Genomic DNA, 26642 nt, shown 5'->3' on the forward strand with positions numbered 1-26642 from the left:
GCTTGGCACACCCTCAGTCCACTTTACTCAGAGGGTGAAAGGGAGTGAGACAGAATGAACGATCCTTGAGAGTGGTGTCTGACTGTGGTCTCAGAGGGAGCAAGAAATCTACAAAAATGAGTGTGCTAAACCCAAGTCCTGATCAGAGTGGTGGAGAGGTGGAGAACAGACTGTGGCCAGGGGACAGGAGAAGGCAGATCTTGCCCACCTGCTTCTGATGTTGGAGATGGAGTCTTGCCTCCCATGATATGTAGAGATGCCCTCACAGCAAGAAAAATATTGGGATGCCGGGAAGACAGAAAGGCCAATATCACTGCACAGCTCTTGGCCACATTCTGTACTCCAGTGTCCTCAAAGTGTAGAACACCAGCCTCAGCATCTCCAGAGCACATTAGAAATGCAAATTCTTGTCTCTACCCCACATTGACTGAATCAAAAATTCTAGGAATGGGGTCCAGCAAACTCTTCAACAAGTGTTCCAGGGGGTTTCTTTTTGGCCCCCCAGCCCCTTTTTTAAACCACTCCATTGAGGTATATAGTTCACATACAATAAATAGAGTACAAGTTGGTGAGTTTTGACATATGTATACATATCTGTGAAACTACTACCACCTTCAAGATAATGCACATACATGTTCATCACCCCTCAAAATTCCTCTTGCCCCTTTGTGATTCCTCCTACTCTTTCCCGCCAATACACACTGCTAATGTCACCAGGCAACCACTGATTTGTCACTATGGATCAGTTTGCAATTTTTCTTACTTTACATAAGTGGAATCATACAGCACATAATCTTCTTTGTGTTGTTTCTTTCAGTCAGAATAATAAATTTGACATTCATCAATATTGCTGTGTGTATCATTCCTTTTTAAAGATGAGTACTGTTTCATAATGTAGATATACATATTTATTTATTAACCTATTTATGGACATTTGGGTTGTTTCCCATTTGGGGCTATTTTAAAGTTGCTTGAATAGTCATGTGCAAGTCTTTGTGTAGACATATGTTTTCATTTCTGTTGGATAAATATTTAGAAGTGGAATGACTAGATCATGTGGTAGGTGTGAGTTTATCTTTAAATTGGGGCCAAACTGTTTTCTAAAGCAGTTGCTCTGTTTTGCATTCCTTGCAGAACGTCCTTGTTAATACTCAGTCTTTTAACATCTTAGCTCTTCTAATAGATGTGTAATGGGATCTGTGATTTTTATTTGCATTTTCCTAATGCCTAATGATTTTGAGCATCTCTTCATGTGCTTATTTGTCATCTGCACATTTTCTTTGGTACATTATCTGTTCAAATATTTTCCTGTTTTAAACTGAGTTGCTTATCATATTATTGAATTGTAAGAACTTCTCATATATTCCAGATACACATTTTTTTGTCAGATATATATTTTGAAAATATTCTCTTCTAGTCTTTGGCTTATCTTTTTATTTTTGTAAAATTGGGGCTTTTGAAGGGCAAAAGTCTTAAATTTTGATGAAGTCCAATTTACTGGTTTTATCTCTTATAATTTATGCCTTTTGTGTCATATTAAGAAATCTTGTTAAACCTGAAGCTATGGATTTTCTACTACAATTTCTTCTAGAAGTTTTAGCTCTTAAATTTAGGTATATTAGCCATTTAAAATTAAAATTTTAAAAGCTTTATTTTGAAATAAATTTGGACTTACAGAAAAGCTACAAAAATAGTACAAACAGTTCACACGTACCTTTCACCCAGGTTCCCCCCATGTTAATAATCATAGTACAGTTATCAAAACTGGGAAATTAGCATTTATTAATAAGCTATAGACTATATTTAAATCTCACTGATATTTTCATTATTGTGCTTTTCCCGTTCTAGGATCCTGTCCAGGATCCCACACTGCATATATTATTTACTTTGTCTACCCTAGTCTGTGACAGGTTCTTAATTTGTCATGTATTCCCTCTTAGTTTTACAGATGGGGTGAGGTAAGGATCAATATTTGATATAGTGTTTTTTGTTTGTTTTGTTTTGTTTTGCATATGGCTCTCTAATTGGTTCAGCATTTGTTGAAAAGACTGTCCTTTCCCTAGTTGAATTGCTCCAATAACTTTGCCAAACATCAGTTGAGCATATTTGGATGAATCTCTTTATATACTCTATTCCACTGAAATATCTATGTACCTATTGTTACACCAACACAGAATTGTCTTGCCTTTTTAGTTTCCCTCACCCCTCCGGTACTGGGAATTGAATCTAGGAGCATCTTGCCACTGAACTACACCCCAAATTCTTTTGCATATAAAGGTTGGGTTGTGGGATATAGCTCAATAGTACAACATTTGCCTAGCACGTATGAAGTGGATACTAGTGTTTGATCCTAGTACCACCAAAAATAAATAAGAAAAGGAAAATAAATAAATCCAAATGGTTAGGTTATACCTCATATAAATTAAAACAGTTGCATAAGGTAGAAGAATAGAGGATACAGTATATATTCAAAACACAATATAATTCCTTTGAACTAATTAGAAATATTAATTAGAATAAGATCCCCCTATAATTAGAAATTTTAATTAGAATTAGGTCCCATTCACACTAGTCTTCAAAAAAATTACTGAATGAGAATTTCAGTTATACTTGGTGATCTAATTTATGTTTATAAAAATGTGTGTTTCTATGTGTTTACAATTATGTATGGAAATGAACAGAAAATATTCTGGAAGTCTGAGACAGGTGCTTTTGCAGGAGAGGGGAAAAGGATGGAAGGAGGATGAAGGAGGACTTTTCTGTATCCTTTGAATTTCTTTCAGTGACAAGGTCCTAATGCAGTACTCATAAAATACAAAACTTGACAAAAAAGCAAATATGATCCCACTTGGTCCAATTACAGATATTACTTGTGTATATATAGAAAGTGTCTCAAAAGATGATCACACAACTTTAATAGCAGTTATATATAGAGGGGTTTCAGATGATTTTCACTGTCATTCTTTTTTTAGTGTTGTTCGATGTTTTCTAGTAAATATTTTTTTGAGCATTGTTATTTTTATAATAAAAAAGTAAAAATACAACCTTATTTTGAACAGAAACAGAACTGAGGGAATGCTGTTCATGATGTGAACAGGACACTTTTAAGTCTAAGTTAGGAGAAATAGAATATTAAGAAATGGAAAAAAATAGATCATGTTCCTATTATTCACATAAAATAAAGATAAATCTTCCCAGGCTATAAATAGCTTATTATAATACTAATTAACTTTTCAAAAGAAGAAATTTCCTATTAAAATATTTATTTCCTCCTCCTGTTATGAAAATCTCTGATCATAGTAAAACCAATAAAAAAATGTAGGAGGGAGCCCTCCATTTTCCACAGGACAAGGAACTGCCACAGCACCAAACCAGAGCCCATGAAACAAACCTGCTGTTTCCATGGGATGAGATCTGGAACAGGAAAGGGAGGTGCCAGGTACACCCAGGGTGGGACCAGGTCGATGTAAAATTCTATGGTGGAAGCTTGGTTGATGGTGCTTTGACTTCACGTAGAAGACATGATAGCACAGGCTGGCCTCCAGAGACTGGGGCGTGTGGGGGCAGGGGTACTGTAGAGAGCAACCAGGGCTAGAGCAGCAGAGAAGATGGGCTATATGTGGGGATGGTGGGGAAGGAGGAAGTGGAGACCACGGGAAGGAGGAAGTAGAGACTACCAGATTGCACCAGGGACCCTTGTGTCTCAGCCTCATAGACTTCCTGAACACCAAAACATCAGAGAGATGATCCCCAAGAAAAAGAAAACAAAGAAAGGGTGTTTGAGACAAAAAAAAAAAAATTATTATATCTGAAGGAGCTTAGGTTTTCTCCAATCCCCAACTTCCTTCTGCTTTCTTCATACTGTTATTCCATCAGTAGTAGACCCCATTCAAAGATAAGTAATAATCAAAAGGGGATTTATGCCTAGAAATTGCCGAGAAAGAAAATATACACAAAAGGCTAATTTAAAAAAAAAAAAAACACTAAAAGGGAGTTACCTAATGAAACAGAAAAGATGTTCAGATAAATTCTCTGTATTCTCAAAGAAAATTCAGACAATACCTTTTCTATAAAATGATTCCAAAGGAAACACCTAAAAGTCCAAAGAGCTGAGCCAGGTACAGTGGCACATACCTGTAATTCCAGCAACTCGGGAGGCTGAGGCAGGAGAATTGCAAGTTTAAAGCCAGCCTCAGTAATTTAGTGAGACCCTCAGCAACTTAGTGAAACCCTATATCAAATAAATAAATAAATAAATTAAAAGGACTGGGGTTGTTGTTCAGCAGTAAAGCACTCCAGGGTTCAATCCCCAATACGTGCCCCCACCCCCAAAAATGTTTTTTTTTTCCCCCTTCAACAAAGAGTTTACAAAATAGCAGAAAGAGGTAAAAAGTAAACTAGTAGATGCAGGATAAAAATGGAAGAGTAAACCATGATAGAGATGGGATCTATGTTAGAAGCAACAGAACATAAAATAAAAGTAACTATGTAGTTCAGCACATGGGGGACAGACTCCTGGAAATTACACAAAATGAGACGAACAACAAACCTCACGACTTGCTAATGATTCTGGAGAAAATTAATATTGTTAAAGAAAACCAAGAAAAGAGAGGTTGTCGTTTCTGAAGGATGATTTAAATCTTCTGATCAAAAGGCTATACATATTCCGAGAAAAGTTGATATAGATTGTTCAACACCAAGATATATCTTACTGAAGTTATGAAACACCAAGGATAAGGAAAAATCTCACATGGGTGTCCAGTTAGGAAACCATGTGCAGAGAGAAGAATCAGAAGACAAAGGACCAACCTCTAAAATGTTCTGAAGGAAATAAAACACGACTCAAGGACTTTATATACACCAATAAAGACAACAGACAGACTGTGAGGATGGCCTTAGCCTAAACAACTCCATTTTAAATAAACCTGCAGTCTCACCAGGCACCAGCTACAATAGCCTGATAAAGACACGTAACTTTCCACAACCTGATGAGAGTCAGAGTGAAGTCACATGTCATTTGCCTTCGCCCTGATAAGAGTTAGAGGTGTAAGATCAGGGAGAAAATCACCAAATCATATGTCCTGAAATGTAAAACATCACTAAGAAAACTAGTAATAGCTCATAGGGACCCAAAGGGCAAGCAGAACTCCAAAATTTAGTATAAAGGTGGAGCAAATGAACAGACATTAGAGCTAGCTGATACTGATGCACACACACTAGAGAGCCTGATGAGGACCTGGACTGACATCCCAACTCTCTTCATCATCTACCTGATCCTCTGCACCATCTGCTCCACTCTTAAACTCTACAGCAGCCTCCTAACCCTACTGAGAAAGGTGACATCTCCTTACAACTGTCTCCTCAACTGGCTGTCAACTCCACATCAGGAGAAGCCTCCATGAGTTCCTGACCTGATCACTGTGGTCTGAGTGAGTGTGCATCTGCTGGACTTAAGGCCTAAGACTTGAAACTCTAGATCTGGCATTTGAGCTTGTTGTTCAGAGGGAACGTCTGTAATAGGTCTGTCATGATTAAGTGTATTTGCAGTGCTTAGAGTTGACTTAGAATTGTTTGCTTTGAATTGATTATGTCTATTACCGTGCCCATCATTAAAGATGGTCATTTTCTTGATTAAGAACCTATAGAGTGAAATTGTATTGAGTGATTTGAGTGAACAAAACTTCGAAAAGGGCAGAAGTGCGTGGACATTCTTTATTTCTCCCCTCAACTGCATAAGTTGTGCCTTTGCCCACCGTGGCACAGACAGTCTCAAACATGTAAAACCTCAGGAAATAAAAGACCCAGGAATTTTGTGGAAAAACATGAATAAAGTGCATCCAACCAAGAGATGTGTCAAAATAAATTCTAGAATGAAGAACCTGGGTCTCTTGGTTTCCTAGGAATGCCATAACAAATACCATAGATCAAATGTGTTAGAATAGCAGAGATTTGTTGCCCCAAGTGATGGAGGCCAGAAGAATGGAAGCAAGGTGTTCAGAGGCAGGCTCCCTTTGAAGGAGCTAGGGAAGGATCCACTCTGCCTTCTCCAGCTCCGATAGGCAGCATATTCCTTGGCTTGGGGAAACCTGACTGCTCTTCACTGTATTATCCCCAGTGTCTTTTCGCATTATCTTTCTTCTGTGCCTGTGTCTAACTTTCCCCTTTTTATAAGGATTAGTCATTTGGATTAGGGCCTACTCTTATGACCTCATTTTAACTTGGTTACCTCCATGAAGATCCTATTTCCAAATAAGGTCACATCTTGAAGATTCAACATACATTCTCTTGGTGGAGAAGGCACAATTCCATCCATAACAATGGGGTAACACAGATGTGGTCAGTACTGAGTCCACTAAAGACAGAGCAAAAACTAAACAACAGAAAGATATGGTTAGACAGCAAAATGAAATGAGGTGAACACTGCCAAAGGAATATAATAAAAAATCAAGAATAGAGTCAGGCAGTGGGCTGAACTATGTGTGGATAATTCCTCACCTTTCATAATAGAAAGTCAATAGACATTCATTTCAAATTGAAAATGATCTTTTTTTAAAAAACAATTGTATATTCAGTCTTCTAATGTTTTTCTTAATTCTAGAATGATATCTTTGAGGAACTATTATATCTTGTACTGATGAAGCAACCAATTTAGTAATTCTGAGTGTTTCTTCTGTTTTTCTGATGTTAAATTCAAGTAAAATTATATTTAGTTTTTTAAAAAATCTAAAACAGTATGCAGAATACCATCCTATTTTTAAAATTGTATTTGTTCATCCATCCACTCATTCATCTAGTGAGTCTCAAATCATAGTTGATAAATGTGGGGATGGTTATGTCTGGGGAGTGAGGATTTACAGTAAAGGGTCTAAAAAAAACTGATGTACTTTTCTATATAATTTGAATTTTTTTACAAGAATATGTGCTATTTTGAACAAAAACAACAAAGTCATTCTTCCACCTTTCCCCACCAAGCCCCTTCCTGCCAAAAGCTTTCTCTGTAGGCATTGGGGGTGCTGAGAGCCATGAGATCAGTCCATGTCCCAGCCAATGTGATGTTTCTGGGTCAAGGGAACTTCCTAAACCTGGGGCTTGCTTCACACTACTGTGGCAGAAAACTCCTTCGACAGCAGATGCTGCCACTTGTGTCAAGAACTTTATACAGTCATGCTCAACACCCAGAGAAGGCCAATGACCTCCAAGTTCAGCAAAATGAGTCAGACTTGCCCTCTAATTTCTGAGAGAAGCTAGCATTCACTTTATTGCAACATCAAAAAAGTCAGTGCTCACATAAACCAATCAGGAGGTTGCCTGTGTTCTGGGGCCCGCTATCAAGAGGGCTGCTCTGTGTGTCCTGAGCTCACAGCCATGTGACCAAGTCCTCCACTGTGTCCTCCAGGCCCGATTTTTCAACAGGAAAGGCATCTGTACATAATGGTTGTCATCATATTCACAAATTATTGTTCCTCCTCTTCTATCTGGTTGTCCCCCTAATGTTTGGCAGGAAATGTACCTTTTATTACTTTTCTTCCTGTGCTTTCTTGGGAAACCAGGAAACTTCCCCAGCAACAACAAAAATCAAAAAGAAAGTGGAGTCTGTGCCATAGGGCAAGGGATCACATGTCTCCAGGGGACAGACTCAATAGACAGGTTGTCATAGTAACATAGAAGCAGAGGCAGGTGGTAAGTCTTCAGTGAATGCTGAGCCACGGGGGAACCTAGCAGGAGCCCATAAGGACAGCACCTGCCAGCGACTGAGACCCTTCTTGGAAAATATTGTCTATGTTTACTGTTTGCTTTTTCTCTTTTAAACAGAAAGATTACTATTAAACATACAAAACATCATTCATGAAAACATACAGAAAATCAATTCACTTCAAATAAAATACTACAGGTCATAGGTTCTCTGTATTGGGAATCTAAGTTCTGTAATTGTTGCAATCTGTCCGTCTCCTCTTTGCTCTCTAGATACTTCTAAGATTGGTGCTAATTACTCAAGGAGTCTGGGTTGTCTCTGAAGTCCCATCTATCTAGGCAAAGCAGAAGGGGCCATCTTACCACCTGCTGCCCTGACCTTTGGATTACCAGTGCTCTCCTTACTCACACTAACTTCTTCACACAAAATAATAAATATAGCTCTAGAGACCTCTACTTATTAAAAACATGGTTTCATTCACTCAGTGAAGGTAGATTAGAATCCCTTCTCGTCACCTCATCCTACCATCTGCCTCTTAGCTCACCACAGAGGCTGATGGCAGTCTCTGCCTTATTCAGAACCACATCGTGACTATGACTTTAGCCATCAGTTACATTTCCTGACAGAGCCTCTGTAGTCCAGAAAAGGGTGCTCCTGAACACAAGTGAGCCCATTCTGGAAGCCCCAGAGAGGAAGTTGACTGAGACTTGCAATACGTCCCTGGTTTGGTCAGAAATTAGGGCCTCAAGGGATCAAGCAGATGCTGTCTGCAGAGAGGAAGTTTGACTGCTCTCCCTGCTGGTCACATCCCCTCAAAGGACTTTCTCTCCCCAGAGAGAAAATGGAGAGATATAACTATGCTTCCCCTTTGCACCCAATGATGTCAGCCTGCAGACAATTCTATATGAAAATGAAGACTAAGAGTCCTCAGGTAGACTCAGCGTGAACTTAAGAGGAATCCCCAAAATGCTTGGATGTGTCCTGAGAACACAAATGGAGCCAACTCATTGAGCTCTGGACTTTGGAGTTTTCATACTTCCTTCCTGTATTTCTAGTAACTACTGTTTCTGACTTTTCTGGAAATCCCACCAGGCACCCTGATTCTCTTTTCCATAAGAATTAAGTCACAAAAATAGAACCATGAGAAAAATTAGCTCAACCCCTTTGCCCTCTGAAATGTGCTGGTGGAAAGAGCCTGGGGCAAGCAGGGAAGGGCAGAGCCTTTCTAGCCATTCTTTCAGCTCAAGGAAAAACAAACTGAAACACAGAATAAAGAATATTTTAAAATAGTTATCCATAGGAAAGGGAGTTTGGAGGGAAAGAGTATATACTGGGACTACTTTAGTATTTGGGAAAGGAGTTTTTAACCTGAGATCCATGAATTGGCTTTGCTAGAATATATGTTCCTCCAGAAATTGAATTACAAGTTTTTGTGTCTGTACATTTTTCTAAGGAAAGGGTCTATATATATATATATATATTTTTTTTTTTTTTAATAAATTCTAAAAGAAGTCCCTGGCCCATCCCCACCAAAAAGTAAGACTTACTCACTTAGAGGATAACCTAGCTAAATTAGTTATTTATTGCTGTGTAGCAAATTACCTCCAAACAGCTGAGTAACATAACTAATATTTGTTATCTCACAGTTCATATGGGTCAGGAATTTATGACAATTTAGCTGAGAGATTCTGTTCCATCATGGTCTTTTATAATGTTGCTGTCAAGAAGTCAACAAAGGTTGTCATTATCTGCAGACTTAACTGGGCTAAAGAATGGTTATCCAAGATGATTGTCTCACATGGCTATTGTCAGGAGGCCTCAGTTTCTTGGCATATGGATCTCTCCACGGATCTGCTTGAGCATCCTCACAACATGGCATCTGGCTTCCTCCAGAGTGAGTGACCAAGAGAGAAAGCAAGAAGGAAATCAAAATGCCTTTTATGACTATATCAGAAGTCATACATTGTCCTTCTATCACATGCTAGCCTATAAAAACACAGTCCACTCTCAAGGGGAGAAAATTAGGCTCCACTTTTTGAAGGGAGAAATATCAAAGAATTTGTGAAATATTTTGAAATTACCAACTAATAAATAGCCCTTACTTTACAGTCTTGATGAGAAACAAATTTCTCTCCCTCTGTTCATTCCTCCCCTTTCTTCCACTAGATCATTTTTTAGAATTTGGGGCTGACCCAGGGGTGGAGGGCTTCTCTATGATCTTGAAACTACTAAATTTTGGTTTCAAAATTTTTTCATAGGGATAATAATAACACCTACTTCATAGAATTGTTGTATGAGGATTAAATGAAATTCTATGTTAATAACTGCTAAAAAATGTTAGCTGTAACAATGGTAAGCCCCCCCATGCTAATCTAGAGATTTCCAGTTCTATTCAATAGAATCATACATTTATGGATTATAAATCTTCAAAGAAGGGTTAGAATTATTTATGGAGGGCTGGGGATGTGGTTCAGTGGTAGAGTGCTTACCTAATGAGGCCCTGGGTTCAATCCCTAGTACTACAAAAAGAAGTGATTATTGATATTTACTTTGTGGAATAAAAGCTACAGGGCAGAGAGATACAAAAGAAGTTAAAAGCATACGTATTCCATAGTTATAAAATTTGATTGAAATTATATACACACATAAAAGAAAAGGATGCTTTAGAAATGCAGTGACACCATCTCTTTGTTGAACAAGAGAAATTCCCTGCCTTGAGTATAATTTTGAGGATGAGATTCAGGCCTAAGAACATGAATAAATATTTAATTGAAAAGGTATGCTGAAGTTTGAAGGGGAACCATAGAAAGTGTTTCAGGGACCATTTCAAAAAAATAAAAGAGAAAAGAAAAATTTATGAAGTAAATAATTCAGACAAAGAAATAGACTTAAAGAAGGTGAAAAAGAACAGATATTTCTCCAATGGAAGAACTAATTTAAACCATGGTGATCCTCAAAGGAGAAATTTTGTCACATTTATCAATCTATTTGTTGGAAAAGAAAGATATTTTGTTAACCCTTACAACATAAGAATAGTGTCTATTAGGCTTCTATAATCTTAAGACAGTTATAGCTACTGCAGATATGTTTAAAAATTACTAAGTCAGAGTTTAGGTGAAAATATTAGCTGGCACACATCCCACATATCTGATTCCTTCCTGCTCAGTTGTTTTGCTTGTCCCCTGTGGTAAAAGGAACTCAAAAAAGTTAGATTAATATGACACATGATTGTTTTGGGGACTCCAATTACTAAGCATTCAAATAAGGGGAGATCCTTGCACTAAAATAACCTCTGTTGAGTAACAAGTAGAAGAAAGTAGCATTTCATATGGTTTTATCCCCAAAGGCAATTTTGGCTGCAAAGAAATCATTCATTCTGGGTCAAATCAAAGGTCATGAAATAGACCCATAAAAATACTTTATTTGTCCTGAAAATTTTGTGAAATTATTGAATTTGATTGCCAGTACTTAAAAATCAGTTGCTATTCTCATAAACATCTGGATTTCTAGCCTCTCATAAAAAAAAAAAAATTCAATCTGGCAGCTCTAGGTCTGTATTCCCTGCTGACTTGAGGCAGGTGGAATGGAGGAAACATTATATCCAGGACAGGCATTTCCTCTCCAGCTTGCTGCAGTCCCCACCATGCCCTATCACTTTCCAACACTCAGGCCCAGTTGTCACACATCATCATCTCAACTGCACCTCTGTATTTCTTAGCATCATGGTTCAGGAGATGGGCTAAGGAAGCAGATAGTTTAGTGTTGAATCCTGGTGCATTAACTTTCTACTTATGTGGCTTTGGAAAAGTGGCTTAACTTTTCAGCCTGGGCTTTCTTATCTGCAAATTGACATTAATACTGATTTCCTCCTCATATAGGGTTGCTGTGGGGATTTAAATGCTTTAGACAGCATCAAATAAGTGTCTTGGAGAGAGATGTGGCTCCATCTCATCCTCTTTAATCTTTTGTTACCCACCTGTCCTCCTGAAGGCAATGAATTTACAGTTTAAATAAATATGTGGTTCCCATTTTAATGGTTAATAATGGATTATTAACCAAATTGAACATGTCCAGAAGATTTTCCTTACCTTTGAAAATCACTTTATGGGACACTCCTTAGCTATTCTCAGCAACAAAGCCTTGAAACATGATCCCAAGAGGATCACAGAACTGCATCTCTGCCCAACGCAGCCCTGGGATCAAATCTTCATCATAAAGACACCACATACTCCTAACAAGACAAATAGGAGAAGAGACTGATGACACTTATAGCAGCAAATAAGTGGTATCCAGAATAACACAAAGAACTTCTAGAAGAAGTTAAGAAATAGACAACCAGTTCATAGAAAAAGAGGCAAGAGATGACCATATGATTCACAGAGGAAGGAATGGAAATAATCAATAAATGCCTTTTCAGATGCTCAGTTCTCTAGTAATCTAGAAAATAAAGGTTAATATTAACAAATTTCTTTTCATACCCATCATATTGGCAAATATCCAGTAGTTTAACAATATCACCTAGTGTTATTTGCATCACCAGTTGAATTTAGATTGACCCATCCTCTCTGAAGAGTGGTTTGGAACTCTCTAGAGAAGCTGTTTATCCAAGGTTTCAGAAATGCCAGTCCCAGGAATAAATCCTAGAGAAACCCTTGCAGAAATTCATGAGACAGGTACAAAAACCACTCATGGGCATATTATTTGTAATATCCCCAAACTGATAATAAACTAAATGTTCACTGGCAGAATAAAGTATGACATATTCATAACAATGGGGTAACACAGATTCCACAGGCATCAATAAGAATGAGTCTCAGGCTGGGGTTGTGGCTCAGCAGTAGAGCACTCATCTAGCATGTGTGAGGCTTTGGGTTCGATCCTCAGCACCACATAAAAATAAATAAATAAAATAAAGGTATTGTGCCCAACTACAACTAAAAAATAAACATATATATTTTTTAAAGAATGAGTCTCAAAACATTAGACACTACCCATGGTGGCTCACACCTATAATCTCAACAATTTGGGAAGCTAAGGCAGCAGGATCAGAAGTTCAAGGCCAGCCTCAGCAATTTAGTGAGACCCTGTCTCAAAATTAAAAATAAAATAAGGTCTAGGTGTGTAGCTCAGTGGTAAAGTGCCCCCTAAGGTCAATTCCAATCCAAAAATCTCCACCATATTAGGTACAAAAAGCCTAACATATAAGATAGCATGCAAAGCAGTACAAACAGTCCCAACTTAAGAATTTTTTTTTTTAACTTTACAAGGGTGCAAAAGCAGTATTCATTTGGTAGAAACCAATCTTTGAAGTTTTGAATATGAACCTTTCCCCAGGATGATGGTAAGTGGCACCACACCCCCTCAAGACTCACTGTGACTGTGAGTCACAGTGCCCTGTCAGCCATTTAATCCCAAGAGTGAGCAACAGGGACTCGAGGGTGAACTGTGTTGCTAGCATTTTTTGGAAACAAGTTTTCAGTAAGTAATATGAAATATTCAACAGTTTCTTATCAAACAGACTTTGTGCTCGTTGGTTTTGCCCAACCATATAGGCTAAGTAAGCCTTCTGAGCATATGTACGGTAAGTGAGGCTAAGCTATAATATTCAGCATTTTCAACTGGTATTGGGATGTCACCCCGTTGTAAGTCAAAGAACATCTGTGTGACATATTGTTGGGGATACATGCATAAAAATGTATGTCAGCCGGGTGTGGCAGCCCATGCCTATAATCCGAGTGATTCGGGAGGCTGAGGCGGGGAGATTGCAAATTCAAGAAGAGCCTGGGCAATTTAGCAAGGCCCAGTCTCAAAAATTAAGGAAAAAAAAATGGAGATGCACTGGGGATATAGCTCAGTGGTATAGCACCCAGGATTCAATTCCTAGTACCACTCCCCAAACTGGGCATGGTGGTGCACACCCGTAATTCCAATGGCACAGGAGGCTGAGGCAGGAGGATCACAAGTTCAAAGCCAGCCTCAGCAACAGTGAGGCACTAAGCAACTCAGTGAGACACTGTATCTAAATATAATACAAAATAGGGCTGGGATGTGGCTCAATGTTTGAGTGTCCCTGGGTTCAATCCAGGGTACCTCCTCAAAAAAAAAAAAAAAAAAAAAAAAAAAGAAACCTAGTACTACCCCTCCAAAAAAAATCATGGGAATAAAAAGAATACCAAAATTAGGATATTGATTAGCTCTACAAAGCAGAGAGGGAAATGAAACCAGAGTTGGGTTTGCAAGGGGCTTGAGCTACATTAGAAATGCTTTATGTCTTGAGTTTGGAAATATGACTAGTTGTGCATTGTATCTGTCCTTATACCTTTTATATTTATTAAATATGATAAAAACAAATTTAAAAATAGATAACATGTTAGTTTCTAGTTTTCAGTTTTCCTCTTTTATGTCAGTTAATTTTAAAAAAAAAATTTTCCAGGTTGTATTAATTTCTTGTAGCCATATAGCAAATTACCAAAAAGATAGTGGCACAAAAAAGATTATTATCTTGTAGTTCTGGTCCCCTCCTTTATCTTCAAAACCAACACCACACCATTTTCAAATCTCTCTATCTGGTTTCTGTCATCACTTTTCCCCTGATCAGCGCCGCCTGTCTTCCTTTTATAAGAATCCTTTTGATTGCGGTGGGTTCACCATCATAATCCAGGGTAAGCTTCTCACTTCTCAAGATCCTTAACTAATCACATTTGAAAAATCCCTTTGCCCAGTGAGGTCATTAGGATGTAAACAGCTCTGCGGGGCACTTGGCTGCCCATCACAGAGGCCTGAAATATTTTGGTATGTCCCAGTGCAGTGCTCTTGTGGCTCTGGGAAAAGCCCCTATCCTGTGTAACTCTTAAAAATTATCTGAGTTGGTGGTGCCCTGCCTGATAGAGACCCAGATGACCAGAAAGTAGCCAAAAGGTGAACCCCAGAATAACAACAGAGACTGGAAATTCCACAGCTGGAAAGAGCAGGCGGGTCTCAAAAACTACCCGAACAGTTAGGTCTTGAAATTTCTTCTGAGCAGCTGGATCAATTTTAACACATAAATCTGGTCACGTCATTCTCCTGGGTAAAACCCCTTCATGACTGCCCCTGGGCTTCAGAATAAGGAACAAAGTCCTTAAGTGTGGCTCTAGAAAGTTTCCCAGCCTCTGTCCTATTGAATTCTCCTTCTCCTTTTTTTTTTTTTTTTTTTTTTTTTTTTTTTTTTGTTGTTGTTGTGGTACCAGGGATTGAACTCAGGGCCACTCAACCACTGAGCCATATCCTCAACTCTATTTTGTATTTTATTTAGAGACAGGGTCTCACTGAGTTGCTTAGCACCTTGCTTTTGCTGAGGCTGATTCTGAACTCATGATCCTCTTGCCTCAGCCTCCTGAGTCACTGGGATTACAGGCGTGGGCCACCTATTGAATTCTTTATTGGAATCATTCTTTATTGGCAGGGGCTGTTCTGCACTTTGCAGGATGTTTAGCAGCATCCCCGAAGCACCCCCCCACACACACCCCCGCGCCCAAACCTCCAACACACACTAGTGACAACCTTGCCAAAAGTCTCTGGAGGACAGGAAGCCTGTTCTGGGAGGTCCTACAGGATCTGGCCTATTTTCCCACTCTGGAGTCTCTTGTTTAGCCACCTGAGGGACAGCTCAGCTGAATACAGTCCCTCCAGCCTCAAGACTTCTGTGTACAATTCCTCTCCAGCACTGCCCTCCGGATCTCTTGGCATCTGGCAAACTCTTTATGTCTCAGTCAAATGTCTCCTGCTCAGGGTCCCTTCCCTGTCCCTTTCTTTAATGCTGGTTACTATGGGCTGCAGCAACCCCTACCCCACCCTTCTGCCAAGCCCCCCTTCATAGCTGCTTTCTCCATACAATGCCACCTCCAGCAGGGCAGGGACCACAGATATCTCATCCTCTCACAGTGCCCTTGAGTGGCAGCTACTGGGTCTGCATTGTCTCATGACCATCAGACTACTCACACTACTGTCACCCAGCCCATCATGTCCCACATCCAACACCCAAAATAGGAATCAGAGCATGAAGCCAGATAGTCCCAAAGGAAAGCAAGTAACTTCTACTCCCTGTTGTGTTTGGACTGTGTTGGCCCCATTAAAGTTTAAACAGTAACTTGGGGTGTGATCTGAAAAAGAGTCCAGTGAGCTCAGGATTCCTAAGACTACACATCAGGAATTCGTTGCACTCAGGCGCCTATCAAATCATGCCCTCCCGAGGAAGGGGTCAGCACTATGAGCTTGGAACCAGCTGCCAGGGCTCTGGAAATGGGCGAGGGGCGGGGCTGTCACCTGTCAGCTCGAGTGCAACAGACCTCTCACAGGGCTTCCAAACCAGAGACATCTAGACCCTGGCAAGGTTCCCTCTGGCTTTGTTTTTTTGCAGTGTTGGGGACTAAACCCAAGGCCTTGCACATACTAGGCAAATGTTCTACCACTGAGCTACACCCCCAGTACCCTCTTCTCTACCCAACCTGGGATGTCTAAGTGCAAATAAAGGTGAATGCACTACAGAAACTCAGCCCTGAGCTCACCAAATAATAGGTTACTTGATTAAAAAGTCACAACTGAGACTCTGAAATAGAATCCTCTGCATAACATTGAAAAAACAAAGCCCAGCCTCTGGGTGGTGGCTGCCAGAACTTCCTATGACAGGAAGCCAGGCTTCCTCAGGCTTCCCTGATGTCAGTTGGGGTTCAGCTGGCCCCTCCCTGCTCCCCACAACCTCTCCCTGTCTTCTGCTCAGGCCCCTTCCTCAGAGTTGGCTAAGCCACCATTCTGAGTTCAAGTTCCTAACATCAGTCAACTTGGTGATAAATATATCCTTGTATTATTCACTTAATAAGTTCCTTTAAACATGTATATCTTTCTCCAGAGCAAAAACAGTTATTTTCTGGTTATGTAACTAATATATGCTTGTTGTAAAAAGGGCAAGCAACTTAAAAATATAAGGAAGACAAAAATCATCTGAAATCCTATTACCACGGACACATTGGTGACTCTCGATTTCTATCTCTTTATCCAAATGCACATATAATATGATTTTTTATGTACACAAGGAAAACTTTTTTGCTCAAATAAATTCAAAAGTAAATGCTCTATTAGCATCATTAATATCAAACTCAGTCACCAGAATGATAGGTAAGACCCTAAAACACAATGAAAAAACAAGGTGATTAAATATCTAGAAAGACTCCAGAGCCCTCCAAGGCGCCAAAGCCTGAGGCCAGTCCCTAAGGGTTAGAAGAGAGGGGGTTAGCAACTGTTGGTGTTGGGGTGGGGGGTGGGGCAGTGTTATAGATGCTATTAAAAGAAAATTATAAGAAAAAATTCCTTTACTTTTACTGTTATCTGATTCCATGTCTGTGAGTAGCTGAAACATTCTGGGGTGCCCCCAAGCACTTCCTATATTCTACAGGGAACGCAGGGGACAGAACCCACAAGTACAGAGGCTGCAGACTCCACTCACAACCACGGAGGGGAGAGGTCCTGTGTGCCCCAGCCTTCTGTTCCCCAGAGCCTCAGAAAACTATGAAACTTCTAACAGCATCTCTGAGACATAAGGTGCCAGTCTCTCCATTCCTAGAGGCTTCACTCTGACCATCCCATCTTCCCCCCTTCATAGCCAATGGAAGTTATACTCCTTCTTCTCTGTATCCAGAACCCACATTCCTGGGCAGGAGACCCAAGTCTCCTATGTGTTGGGGACTGTTCATTGCAAGAAGACCCTTCCCAGAAGGAGAGAACAAAAGCAGTCCTGGGATAGGGTGAGTCAAAATTGAAGAAGGTGCCCACCCTTAGCTGCTAACCATGAACTTTCGTGACCCTGCCAACGGGTGCTGTGCTTGCCTCATCCTTGTCTTGGTCCTGGGCAACAAAGTTGAGCCATGAATAACTCAATATACGGTGCTGGGACATGCATACCCATGTAGAAAAAGATAAAACTAGATCCTTATGCCAGACACAAAAATAAATTCATTGTGGATCTAAAACTTAAAAGTAAGAAGAAAACATGAAAACTTTTTGTAAAATATAGAAAAATAGCTTTATGAGTTGAGAATAGAGATTTTTTTCAGACACCAAAAATAAAGCCACAAATTTAAACATTAATAAACTATGTTCTGATTGTCTGTGATTATTTTTGTAAAGCCACCATAATAACCAAAGTTAAAAGACAAAGTATAAACTGGAAAAATAATTAAAAAAAAACATTTGCATTGCCTATAAGCGCAAGAGGTGAGTTGTAGCTTAGTGGTGGAGCACTTGCTTAGCACCTGTGAGGCATTGATTGGGTTAGATCCTCAGCACCACATAAAAATAAATAAATACACTGGACACAGTGGCGCACGCCTATAATCAATCCCAGCAGTTAGGGAGGCTGAGGCAGGAGGATCCAGAGTTCAAAGCCAGCCTCAGCAAAAGTGAGGCACCAAGCAACTCAGTGAGACCCTGTCTCTAAATAAAATACAAAATAGACCTGGGGATGTGGCTCAGTGGTTGAGTGCCCCTGAGTTCAATCCCCTGTCCCCAAAAATTAATAAATAAAAAATAAAGGTATTCTGTCCATCTACAACTTTAAATTTTTTTTTAAAAAGGTGAGTATCCAGAACATATAGGATAATTTTTTTTTAAATGGGGGGACGGGTCTGGGGGTGTAGCTCAGTGGTAGAGCACTTATCTAACCCTGGGTTCAATCCCTGCACCTAAATAAATAAATAAGGAAAACTGGACAAAAGAATAAACAGGAAATTTATGGAAAAGAAAAAAAAATTAGCTGGACTACTAACCAGGGAAATATAGTTAAAATTAAAATGAAATGCCGGTTCCTACCCATCTGATTGGCAAAAATGTAGAAGTCTGATAATGTCAAGTGTCATGAGAAACAAAAACTCTCTCTGCCAGCAACTGGGTGCTGAGTCAGAACAGCCTGTTAGGAGGAGAGCCTGGCCCTGCCCAGTGAGAGTGAATGGGGTACATGTAGCCACTTAACTAGTTCCTACTCTGCTCTCAATTTTTCTGAAACATGGCTTCCTTCACGTTTCTAAAGTTCAGCTCTGAACATAAACCCTCTCTTTAGATGTTTTCCTTGGCTCCCTGCTGCCTAGAAAGAACACTGAACTCTAAGTGGACATTTTGGCCTTCGCAATGTAATCCCAACCCACCTTTCCGTTTATATACCCTCTGTTCTTACTGTGTTCTTACTGTTCTTCCTTCAAAATTAACAGTCTAGGCTTGGCTTTTAAGTCCTTAACCTCATGGAGTATTAAAATAGGGAGAAGAGTTGCTCAGGGATAATGTGATTTCATACTCTTATGTTATAGAAGAGAATACTGATGTCCAGGGAGGCTGGGTGCTCTACTCAAGTCCCCACAGCAAAATAATCAAAGACCCCAGCTTTCTGATTCTGTTATTAGGGCTCCTAACACTGCACATCTTTTCCTGGGCTGAAGTATCACAGGCCCAGCTATGGGATAGTTGGGAGCCCAATCCATCTAGTTCTCTTCATGTCACCTTAATTGACATAGCCTAAGGGTGACAGCCACCGTTTGTCATAAGGCAAAAATATCTCAGGACATTGGAGTAGGAAAGTACTTTCTGTGCTGGTCCTGAATTGGGATGCCCTTGTGTTCACCTTGTCAACAGGGAGCAGCTGGAGCTCTCTGTCACTGTAATTGGGTTAGTCTTGTGGGTTTGTCCCTCTTCCCCCAGTTGTCGAAAGAGATTACACAAAAACGTAGGGCTGCATCCACCACAGCTCAGGTGCAGGCCAAGGCCAAGACAGGAGGAAATGCAGTCATTAATCACCTGAGTACCTGTGTGTGCCAGCCGCACTGCCTTCTCCTGCGACAACCACTTTTGCTCCAGCCAGAGCTCAAAGGTCTCCCTGAGAGATGCAAGGCCCTGGGCAGGGCCTTGGTGCAGACACAGGGAAGGTGCCAGAGCCTGCAAGGTTCTGTATTCACCTTGCCCACATCTCTGTGCCTCAACTAGGAGTGAGTGATATCAAGTAGCAAATTAAAGCACACGTGACAGGTCAAGAGGGAGACCAGAGAAGAAAGGAGATGCTTTTCTCCTGCTTTTTGAATGTGGGCCCTGCATTTTCATTTTGCAATGGGACCCACAAGTTGTAAAGCAGGCTCTGCTCCCCCTTCTCCAGCCCAATAGTTTCTAAACACAATGGATGGGGTGGGGGTGACATTGCTCCATCAGAACCCACAGGGGCCTAGTTGGGGCCAGCGATCTTAATGTTGCTCAACTAGAGCAAGCAAAAACACCACCTGGAGAGTGTTAGAAACGGCGATTCTCAAAGCCCAGTCCCACAGCTCTGACTCAGGAGGTGTGGGAGGTCCAGGAGTTTGCACCCTAGCTGTGCTTCCCGGATGGAGGTGCCACCCCAGTGGCACTCCCCTTCTTAGCGCAGCACGCACCACCACGTCTCCCTTGGCCAGCACCCCCACACCTCCTGCAGCACCACCACAGCTCTCAGGGACTTTGAGGAAGGGTGGCATGAGTCACAACCTTGTTCCAAACATTCCCATAGTGTGAGGAGCAAATGAGCATCCTAGCAACTCAAAGACCCCTTCCCCACTTCTCCCTCTGACCCATGAGGGAAAGCAAATAGCACTGGAGAACAAAAGATCACCCTTCATCTGTCCTGAGCCCCAGTTTCCTTAATAATAACTAAATTCATTAAGAACTTACCAGGCATTTTTTACTCACTGATCCTTTCCACAATCCTATGTGACAGATCATAATCCAGAGTTTAGATAATGTGACTAGAGTCATGGAACCAGCACACTCCAGGCGGGATCTGAACTGATGACTCAGCTTCACCAGCTCCTCAGCCCCCATCAAAGAACACCATTGTGGGAAGTGCAGGGCGAGGCTCTGACTGCTGCACCAAACCCTCCTGTGGGTTGGTCCCACTCAACCCACAGCTCCCTTTGAACATTCCCTCAGGTGTGCTCTGCTTGCTCACGGCACCCAGGCAGCTCTCTGGCCTGACCAACACGATCCCAACACACTCCAAGTGTGCCAACCCTGCGGCCTCTGGTGCACACTCAATCCTCTGAGGCCAATGTATCGCCAACATTGCAACTTTCTCATGGAAGCCAGGAAGAGAGAGAGTCTGCTAGAAAAGAGGAATTACTATCTTAGGTAACCTAATCAGGAAAATGACCTTCCATTAACTTTGCCACATGCATTGATTAGAAGCAATTCATGGATCCTGCCTACCCTTAAGAGAAGGGATCACATAGGTGTAAATATGAGGAGATGCGAATCACTAGGGTTCATCTTGGAAGCTGCCTGCCAGTCATTTCCAACAGAGAACTCCAAGGACTCAGAGAGAGTTCTCAATTCAAACCTGGATTTCCCAAGTCATTATGAAATTGTATTTATTAAGGGAGGAAAATAGATAATATTTTAGTCAACAGTTTATTAGCTTGAGTTATAGCTTTCAAGTATTTAAAGATGTGATATAGGAGCCTCCATCCACCAATACTTTCATCTTGGCCCCATAAATGTTAGGGACAGGCCTATTCAATGCAAATGTCCTGGCTGTCACCTCACACAGGGAGGACCTTGTGGGCAGGAAGGACCTCATGGGCAGGGAGGACCTTGTGCCAGGGTCCTGTCTGCTGGTCTTTTGCCTCCAACACAGCCTAGCACAGTGGTCTCCATTATGTGGTCAGCAGTCAGCAGAGTTGTGTGACATCCACTGGCAGTGCCCAGTGCCCAGGGTAGCGCCCTCCCCACAAGGCCTCTTATGAGGCAGCTGGGCTGATGTTGAAGTCTCAGTGGTTGGGCTTCCTCTTGAGCAAAAAGAGAGGACCCCCACATGGCACAGGAAGGAAGCCAGAGAGCAAAGCCTGCCACAGCAGCTTGTCAAAGCTGACTTCTTCCAATAGAGCCATTAGACAAATTCTGCCTCTAGACAAAACCAGGATTCTTAGGTTTCTTCCTATTTTGTTTTATTGTGCAAAAAATAAATATGGTTTATATTTTTTAAAAGGAATTAAGAAATAAAAGCCAGAGTTCTATCACTGAAGAACGTGTGTGTGTGTGTGTGTGTGTGTGTGTGTGTGTGTAATTTCCTTCCTTAGAAAATGTTTACAATGCAGAGTTACATCTTTTTTTTTTTACCATGTGCAGTTTGGGTGCTTGAAAAAAAATAAAACTAATCATACTGTCTATTCAATTATCTACTTACTTTTAAAGATGCAAAATGTTTCTCGAGATTAAAGAGAAAAATTTTTTTTTCTATAGTGTGGTTTGTTTTTGTGGTACTGCAGATTGAACCTGAGGGCACTATGTCCCCACCTTTTTTCTTTCTTTCTTTTTTTGAGACAGGGTCTCACTGAATTGTGGAGAATGGCATCAAACTTGCAATTCTTCTGCCTCAGCCTCCCTAAGTGTGAGGGCTACCATGCTGGGTGAAGAGACAGAATTTTAAAACAATTTTTAAAAAAATAGATAATAGACTGACAAAGTCAGAAGAATTCACAAACTTTCCCTCCCATTTCACTACCAATTCACATTCCTGGCAGTTCTTTCTATGCCCTTCCAGAGATAATTTATGGGCCTACAAGCAAATCTATAAATATTTTCTTTTCCACTTTTTATATAGTGATGGCATACAATACTGTACTCAACACATCTTGAAGATAGTTCAATGTCTATATATGCAGGTGGTTCAGCCTCAACCTTCAATAACTTAAGAATCACCTGCATTGGGCTGGTGATGTAGTTCAATGGCAGAGAGCTTGCATAGCCTGCAGGAGGCCCTGGGTTCAATCCCCAGCACTGGAGGAAGAAAAGTTCCTAAGTAACTTTGAAAAATCCTGAATACTCAAGTCACATTAGTTAGTTAGATCTAACTAATCCAATCTAAGTTAGTTAGATCCAAATAATATAGAATCTCTAAGGGTGAGCCCCACACATCAGAGATTTTTTTTAAAAAAAGCTTTTTCAGGTTCACCCAAAGTTACATACCACTGCTAAAAGAGATCTTTCTCAGAAAGGAAGTAGAAAGAGGAGGGATTGTAATAATTCCATCATTGCTTATAGTAGAAAATTAGGGTAACCAATTGTCTTGGTTCTCTGGGGATTAAGGGGTTTCCCAGGACTTTCAAGGCTGAAGATAGGAAAGTCCCAGGGAAATTGAGATGAGATATTCACCCCATAGAGAAAACTGTATGCTATGTCTAAAGAAATAGAGGATTAGTGTATTGCTATCAATATTTATTCCTTAATTAACCCTATAGAAAGAAAAGTCTTGGATGTAGCTCAGCAGTAGAGCATTTCTCTAGTATGTGTGAGGCCCTGGGTTCAATCCTCATTACCACAAAAAAGAAAGAGAGAGAGGAAGAGAGAGGGGAGGAAAGAAAAAAAGACTATAGAAAGAAATTCTGTACTTGCATGAAAAAATACACATTGTCTATAAAACAGTCCTCCAACCAATTCGATTCTGGCCCTGTTCATTGTTGGACTATTTTGCAACTCTTTGTAAATTGAAGGTAACTGATAGAAAGGTAGTATCTGTTAGTCTCCTTTGACTTCTTTTCCCCTTGCAGAAAAACAGTTTGCCTTCATTTGTATTCAAACCCTTTATTCCGGTCATATTTGTGTTCCTTTGTTGTTGTTGTTTTTCCTTTCAATCAGTTATAATTCCAGTCTGGTTTCCTTTCCAGTTTTATTTTGATTAAGGATCAAAATAAAATCTTTAACACACATTCATTCTTGTATCAGAGTCCTGTCTTTACAGTTTTGGGGAGTGGGGGATGTATATGAAGATATATCCGTGTTTGTGTATGTGTATGTGAGTGTGTGTGCGTGTGTGTGTGTGTGTGTGTGTGTGTGTATGCTGGGGATTGAACCCAGGGGCACTTTACCACTGAGCTACATCATATATATATATATATATATATATATATATATGTATATATATAGGGTCTCATTAAGTTTCTGAGGGTGGCCTCAAACTTGTGATCCTGCCTCAGCATCCAGAATCACTGAGGTTACAGGCATGTGCCATTGTACCCTACTGAAAAACGTTTTTTTTTTTTAACAGTTTTAAATGTTTTGCCATGAAGGCAACTAGAACAAAAACACAAACCTTTCAAATCATCACTAAAAAGTCAAAAACAATAATAAAACAAAGGCAATGAACCAAAACATAACTGTCATATCAAATAGTAGGTCACAATCATCTTCTAAATCTACCAAGTCTCATATTTGATCACAAAGTAAAATCCAAATGGTTAAGAAAGGTTGAAATTTAGGTGTGGTGGTTCATACCTGTAATCCCAGCCACTCAGGAGGCTGAGGCAAAAGCCTCACAAGTTTGAGGTCAAGCCTTGGCAACTTAGTGAGACCTGTCTCAAATGAAAAATAAAAAAAGGGTGTAACTCAGTGACAGGACTCCCCTGGGTTCAATCCCTAGGACCCAAAAATACAAAACTACTAGACAAGTGAATTCTGGCCAAATGTCATTAAATGAGACCAGGGTTCTTTAGTTATATGACTGTGAAGTTCACAAAAATAATCTGAATATCTTGTTAATATCTATGCAACAACATATATTAACAAACAAAAACTAGGGAAAATACAAAGAGAAATAGAAACACACCAGTAGGGGAGATTAATTTACCACCTCTTTAGGCCATGGTCCTAAGGCAACCCTAAATAGCATAATTATTAAAATAGAGTTGCTTTACATATATCAAATTTATAATCGGAAAACTAAAAGTTTATTTTCATGTATAGAAATTTTTCAAAATAATCGACCCTAAAGTAATTAGGTTATTAAAAAAACTTCAATAAATTCTGAAAGAAATAGAAATGCCATTTTCTAATCAGAATATAATAAAACTAGAAATTAATTATGGAATGAGAAAATAGAAAGAACCAACTGGTTAAATAAATGGTTAGCCATTTATTGCTCTTCCTCACTCAATACTTGGTTCAAACAGAGGCAAATATGAAGAGGAGAAAAAGAAGGAAGTGTGGAATGTATAAATGAAGGGGATCTGAACATAACACTAAAATTATGCCACTCTGGGTTACGGATTATTTGGGGCTGAGGACAATGAGAGGCAGCCCTCCTCTTGAAATTAGTTAAAACCTAGACACACCTGTACATAAATTCCTTGAGTTGTTTGTCCAGGAAAAGCCTCCCAGCCTTTCACCAACTGGCTTTTCAAGATCTGATATGAGCAAAAGAAGCCAGGTCATCGGTCAATGATGTCATAAGCTCAACATTCCCTGTGCAGAACATTACCTAATCCCCTACCCCTGCAAAGAAATACAAGACCTGGGAAGAGGCATGCCGTCTAGTCAACAAGTAACTTCTCCCCTCTCCCTTCCTATAAATTCCCCCCACTACCAACCTACCAAGGGCCTCCTTGCCAATTAGACATGCAATAATAAGCCTCTTTTCTTTTTGCAAAAACCCAGTACCATAGCACTAGCTTCTATGCATGGCAGGCAATGAGTCCTTGTTCAATAACATTGCTAGTGTCTAGTCAATACTCCAAAGTTTATTACCCTGTGTCAAAATGCCATGTAAGATTCAAAGAAAGAAGACCATGTAAAGACACAGGGAGAAAGATGGTTGTTTACAAAATAAGAAGAAAGGTCTTAGAAGAAACCAACCTTGCTGACACCTTCCTCTTAGACTTCCAGATCCAGAATTGCAAAGAATGTCAAAATCTTCTGCTGATTTTATGCTCTGTCCTTTTATACTTCAAGACTTGGAGCCAGATTTCAAATAGGTAAGCCCACAGCTTTCTGCTGTGTGAACTATTCTCTCAGGTTAAAGAGAGAGAGAGAGAGAGAGAGAGAGAGAGAGAGAGAGAGAGAGAGATATCTTAGATCAAGCCCTGTATAGATCTATTTCACAAGCATCCATTTCTCAGTGGAGCAAGTTGGTGGAATAGAGGCCCACAATGCTCACCTGTTCCCCCACCATATTGAAACAAAGCAACAGGTGTGTAGCTGTATGTGGAGATGAGTGGCTGTGGATGTACACTGGAATTCAAAAGCAAAGAGAAGATGACCTGGAAATATTTCAGACACATATTAGCACAGCCAGAGAAATAAAGTGCCAAGCACTTGTCATCTGGCACCAGGGAGAGCAGGTAAATATGATGAAAGACAGAGAGAGTCTTGGCATTGGCTCAGAAGCTTGCCCATTACAGACACAGCCTAAATAAGTGAGAGACTTGGAATCTGCATCAAAGGCTAAACTAGAAGAAGAAATCCGCAGCATCTCCTAGCATTCCCTCAGAGTGCTGTAGCTGGGAGCCATCCAGAGAAGAGTCTCCATTGTCAGAGTCTGTACTGCTCTGGAGGTCAGAAACCTTGGCAAATATCCATCCCTGGGATCTATGGAGACTCTGTTACCATTGGGATGTCCAGTCGAAGCCCAGGTCCTTGGTGTCCCGAACAAAGAATTGAGTAAGACACACAGAAGTAACAGAGAACTTATTTATCGAAGGTGCAAATAGGAAGAAGGTGGTGGGCTGAGGGTGGGGAGGGGGTGGCAGGCTCAAGGCCCCAATGTCTAGAAATTAAGGTCTCACATCCTGAACTGTGGGGCTTTCTCTTTCCTATACAAACCCAATTAAAGACCTTATCCCATTTTCTCCCATTTGTTATCTTATGATACCCGATTAGAATATTTTCCACCCCCCACCCCCATTGGTTACTTTAGAAAACCTAATTAGAATACTGCCCACTTTACTTCCATGGTCTTTTTAAAATTTGAACCTGTCATAGTAATAAGTCGTCAGTGGTGGGAGTTGTCACAGTAATGGGATTTATTGTAAACAGGGACAAGACTGTCGCCTTGTCTTCTAGCAGTTTCTTTTTAATATCCCGTCCCCACCACCTTGGTGTCCCTGAATTCCTACCTAACAAGTCTGCTCCATGGCCT

Source organism: Ictidomys tridecemlineatus, chromosome 12 (assembly GCF_052094955.1).
Source record: "Ictidomys tridecemlineatus isolate mIctTri1 chromosome 12, mIctTri1.hap1, whole genome shotgun sequence".
NCBI lineage: Eukaryota > Metazoa > Chordata > Mammalia > Rodentia > Sciuridae > Ictidomys > Ictidomys tridecemlineatus.